The following is a 5,785-nucleotide window of genomic DNA, read 5'->3' on the forward strand; positions in this document are numbered from 1 at the left end:
ATGTGCCGACACGAGATGCTGCCTTACTCACTCTCCGACATATACATATATGCATATTTCATGGCATTACATTTGATATATCGCCTCTTTACTAACCCCGAGAGCTCTTGGGTAGGTCAAGGTAAAAAATTAAGCGACGTAGTTATTTATGCATATATAAACTAATATAAATACATATATACAAATCTCCCCAAATATATTCGACCCGATCTCCGCGCGGAGATTTGTCGTTTTTAGTTCGACGGAGATATGTCGCGGGGGGATATGTCGCTATCCCGTTTTGCCTTGTTCTTTGGCATACGTGTCACACAAAGTTGTTCTTTAAAATTTAAGTAAATAAATTAAATATTAATAAATAAGAAAAATGTATAATAATACAGCTGTACTTGCAACGATTAAGTTGGTCGTGTGAGTTTTTGATATGGATGAGAGGCATTACGACGGACGAGAATCAGCCTCTGAGGTGATGCCCAACGCAAGGGAGATGGCGTCGATGTGGCCATCTCAGGCAGGGTGGGTACGCCAGAGTCCAGCCGTGGCCCTATTTCGACAAATAAATGGATCACTTAATTGTTTTCTTGTATTATTGATTTTTTTCTTACCGTCAATAGTTTTGGATCTCCTCTTGTTTAGCGCAACTTTAAAATTGTTTATTGTTGTTGAATTGTTTACCCCCTTTTATACCCCCTACCTAAAGGGTGGAAAGGTACAGTTATAATTTTTTTTAGCATTTGGTGTGTTTGCACGCAAATGAAATTTGCTTCAATTTTTTGCCAGGCCCACTTCCGCCCCCGCAAATTAACAAAAATCGAATAACAAGCGTAATAAACAATAATTACGATAGTTGTTATGATTCCTGAAAATTTGGTTGCGATCAGATAAATATTGTCGAAGTTATTAAAGAAATACTTTTGTATGGGCAAAAACGCCTACTTACTAGGCGTCTTAGTTGCTTTGGCTAACAATCTGGTATATTGTGCCGTCTATGGTATATTTTGAATGCGGTCCTATATCGATATACCAAATATACCATTTGGTATATTTTAAGTATTTATGCAATATAATCGGTATATTTCGAGAAAAATACCCCAAAATATATTTCTTTTATTCAAAATGGGTAGCGGGTATCTCACAGTCGAGTACACTCGACTGTAGCTTTCTTACTTGTATAAGATACCAGGAGGCCGCCAGGATGACATCAGACCAATACCGTTCTTTACAGTTCACATGGACCAGCTGGGACCATTTCCAAAGAGTTCGAAGCGGAATGAGCATATTTTCGTGATATTCGATGCATTCACGAAATTTACTGTACTGAGAGCTGTTAAAAGTACTGCTACGAAACATGTAATTGATATTCTTCAGGAAATAAAGGGCTACGTTGGAATGCTGCATCAAATTGTTACTGACAGAGGAACAGCTTTCACTTCCAAAGACTTTGAGAAGTTTTGCAAAGCAAATCATGTAAAACATATTTTAAATGCCGTACAGACTTCAAGAGCAATAGGTCATGCAGAACGAACAAATAGGACTATTCTGGGGCGAGAAGATGAAAACCCTCCAATGGAGTGTTAATACCATGACAAACACCACTACTAAATGTTCTCCTTTCTAGGTGCTGTATGATTATGAGCCCAGAGATGTACTTACGAACACCCTGACGAGTGTGATCCAAGGAGAAGATCGACAGATGCTTACGGATGCTGAGCTGGAAAACCTTCGAGCAGACGCTGCAACGCGTATCAACGATCATAGAGCCGCAGCTAAGAAACGCTGTTACGCCAACCATTCCAAGCCAACTACTCACTACAAAATAGCGGAGATATTGTTTTGGTCGAGAATGAGCCTTCCAGTACCGGTACCTCACGTAAATTAGAGCCACGTTATAAAGGACCGTTTATAGTCACCAAAGTGCTGCCCAAGGATAGATATCTAGGGTGTTGATGCGAGCGCATTGTAGGTGAGTGGCACACCTTCGCTCCGCCGACCGAAAAGCACTCAATGCTTTTCGCTCACCAGCAATGCGCTCACGCGTAAGAAAGCACTCAAGCTCCAGTGCTCTCAGCTTCTCTCTCCCAAAACTTCCCACCGCTGAGCGCGGCTCGGCACTAGATCGGTGAAATGCAGTCGGCATTTTACTAGGTCAGGGACACACCACGTCTTTTAAACCGCGGACAACAAACCACCCCATACTCTGTGCGAATTTTGTACAACACCCCGAAGTTAGAAATATATTAACTACTAGTGATAAAACGCGAGTGTTTTATTTATACAAACGGAAAAACGGGAAAACCTTTGACTTTTCAGCGCCACTACGAATACATAGTGGAAGATATCCCCCCATGCACAGCGAAAGCAGAGACTCTACAAATAAGAAGAAGAACGCGAGAACAAGATCTCTTTAAAAAAAGTGTACTTAATTATAATTTCATCATCATATTTCAATATTCAAATAAACATCCATAGTTACAAATACAAGCCTACTTAAACAAAGCCATTCCTTCACATATTTAACCCTCTTTTTGCAAGATTCCAACACTTCTGCGAGTTCTGTGGTAAAGAATGACTTTTCTAACACATTATTAAACAAATGGCTGCTACAATTGAGTGTATAATTATTTTGTAAGGCTTTTAAGATATTTATTCGCTGGTGCTGGTGGGAGGTTTATACAGTTAAGCGTACGCGCAGGCTTTTCCGGGCTTTGCTCAGTAAGCATGGGGCTTACAAAAAAAAAAGGCCAACTGGTAAGACGCATCAGTATATAACAATAATACATTAAGAATTCGCGTACATAAAGGTATACAGACTAAGGAGAGTGTAGTGGGAAGGATAAATTAAACAATTTTGGAAGAGAAGAGAAAGGAGAGGAAGGTAGGTTAACAAAGAAGACGGAGCCACTCTCTAATGCAACACTGCTATTATTGTGTGCAGATGCCCACCCTACCATGATCCTGCATTCTAAGGCCAAAAATAACTGTTGGCAGGATCCCTAAAAGAAGTGGTTCTGCTAACCTACTCCTGCTTGGTGATGCATGGTTCCAAATAAAATTATGCAATTAAGCGAACATACTTAATTTATTAACATACATATAACAAAAGTAATTTGAATTTTAACAACATTACAACTGAACTGACAAGAAAAATGAATAAAAAAATAATTTAACGAACTAACATGGTAAGTGTTTATGAGGCCGAAATTTAACAAATAAGGCAAAAGGGAAAGAATAAATAAATAAAGACTAAAAATAATTAAATTATAAACATAAAATACGTTCTAGCATAAATATAATGTAAATAATTATTTTTGCATTTAAGAGAAAAAAAGTTAGTTAAAATGAACTAGTTTTGGTTAATTTAGAATGCAATGTTAGACAATCACACAGAATATAGGCAAATACTAGATACATGTAAAAATGAGGATCAGCTGATGGCTGTCACTCATTGAAATGTTTTTGACCGCTGGTCAAAATGTTTTGCAGGTATGGTTTTAACTGCTTTGAATGCAATACAAAAACATGAAATTTTATAACTGAATACAATTTTACAAAGCTATTTTGCCTATATGCGTTGCCTTATATACATTCTAAATGATTGCCATTGTTATTTTATACAATAATACCGTGGTACTTGTATTATGAGGGCCCAAGAAAAGTTGTTGTTTCAACTTTCTCGCCACATCATACTACACTTACAACACTGATAGACTCTCACTTATAAATGCACATTTGAACAAAACAACGCAAACTAACAATAATCAACAAACGAAAGAAAAAAACATAAGCTATTCAGCTGTTCGCCTTCCTTCTGGGTAGCCTTCCTCCTGGATAACGCGGATACTCGGCCTCGATGCTACCACAAGTGCGGAGCAAACAGTCAATAGAGACCGCAAGGCTGTCGGACGCAGGTGTTTTCGCCAGCAGAAACACAGCCTGCTTGGAAGCGATTCTCCGGTGCTCAATGAGCGTCTGCAGCTAACAACAGCTCATCTGTTTGTGTTGTACAGACAGCTGACGTCGCCAGCACGGCTGCGACGTGGAGCTTTTGGTGGTTGGGCGTTAATCACTCATTTGTGTGTGGTGAATTTTTAGTTATAATGAATTTAAAATTCGACCACATACAAATTTGGTATTTATACCAGGTTCTTAAACTCAGTTTCCATAACTGTTTTATTGCGGAGTTGATATAGATTATTACTAAGTTTTATCACTGGGTTTATATAGATTTTTACTGTATGCCGAATCTAAAAAAAATACACAAAACTAAACTTAGAACGACAAAGAAACTAAATATACTTATAAAAGATATTTACCCTAATGAGGAAAACGGCACTTGAAATTAGAGGACAACCTCCTGAAGTGGACAACCATCTATTGCATGTGTTAAATGGGCGGCAAAGGTGCACTTTTGCGAAAAAAAAACACAATTAACGTATTAGTATAACAATTATACATTGCAGTACCATTGTATACTTACAAGCACGGTTGCCATTCCAAAAAAATTTTTTTACCAAAATTTGGAAAAAATGTACCAATTTTAGCAAAAATGTACCAAACATTTTTCACGAAAGACTTTTTGTATTTAACAAATTGTGATTCACAAATTGTGATTTACCAATTTACCAATTTTAACAAAAATGTACCACACGAAAGATTTTTATACCCGCTACCCATAGGGTAGAAGGGTATTATAACTTTGTGCCGGCAGGAAATGTATGTAATAGGTAGAAGGAGGCATCTCCAAACCTATTAAAGTATATATATTCTTGATCAGCGCCAACAGCCGAGACGATCAAGCCATGTCCGTCTGTCCGACTGTCTGTGTGTCTGTCCGTCCGTCCGTTTGAAACAACGCCCACTTCTGCCCCCAAATCAAAAAACGAATAACAAGCGTAATTTTAATTATACACATTTTGGTACAATAATTACTATAGTAGTTATGATTCCTGAAAATTTGGTTGCGATCAGACAAAAATTGTCGAAGTTATTAAAGAAATTCTTTTGTATGGGCAAAAACGCCTACTTACTAGGCGTATTAGTTGCTTTGGCTAACAATCTGGTATATTGTGCCGTCTATGGTATATTTTGAATGGTGTACTATATCGATATACCAAATATACCATTTGGTATATTTTAGTAGTTATGCAGTATAATCGGTATACTTCGAGAAAAATACCGCAAAATATATTTCTTTTATTCAAAATGGGTAGCGGGTATCTCACAGTCGAGTACACTCGACTGTAGTGTAACGAACCGTCACAACGCCGAGGTAGCTAGCGCTGTCCAGGGATCGAAATAAGAAATTTATGTTTGCTGAAACCCTACAAGTCGAGTATCTCAAGGTGTGAGACGATCTTCGTAGGCGAATGGAGATCAAGTTGTAAAGAAAAGACAGGAGTTTTCAATTTGTAACGTTGTTTATTTTTATTTGCTATTTCTCTGGCAACAGATTTGTCAACAATGATGTGAATATTTCTGCTTCTGGGGTTGTTCTCGGGTCCAACGTCGATAGGGTTGTTACACGGGGAAGTTGTCACGGAAGTCAGTGTGAAGCACACCGACTATGCAGCACTGTACACACTTTTCGGCGTCGACTGTAGTGGCTGTAGTCACCCTACTACAGCTAAACGGGAAGAGTTGTGGTTTGTGCAAAGAATGTGGAAAACGGGGCACGCGGCGTGGGTGAACAGGTTGTGAGTGTGTGGTCACACTGGCCCAATTACACTGTACACGCTGTTCCGGCGTCGACTGTAGTAGTTTGTAGTCACACTACTACAGCTAACGGGAA

At 38.6% G+C, this 5,785-nt stretch overlaps 1 long non-coding RNA gene across 1 annotated transcript; it reads right to left on the reverse strand.

The window, feature by feature from the left end:
- Positions 1-280: 280 nt before the first annotated feature.
- Positions 281-1,387, reverse strand: LOC132796895 (uncharacterized). Its single transcript, XR_009633607.1, has 3 exons — positions 1,165-1,387; positions 603-691; positions 281-541 (listed from the first exon to the last, which is right to left on the reverse strand). It is a non-coding gene; the product is annotated as an uncharacterized LOC132796895 (long non-coding RNA).
- Between the last annotated feature and the right edge of the window lie 4,398 nt (positions 1,388-5,785).

This window comes from Drosophila nasuta, chromosome X (genome assembly GCF_023558535.2).
Source record: "Drosophila nasuta strain 15112-1781.00 chromosome X, ASM2355853v1, whole genome shotgun sequence".
Lineage (NCBI taxonomy): Eukaryota > Metazoa > Arthropoda > Insecta > Diptera > Drosophilidae > Drosophila > Drosophila nasuta.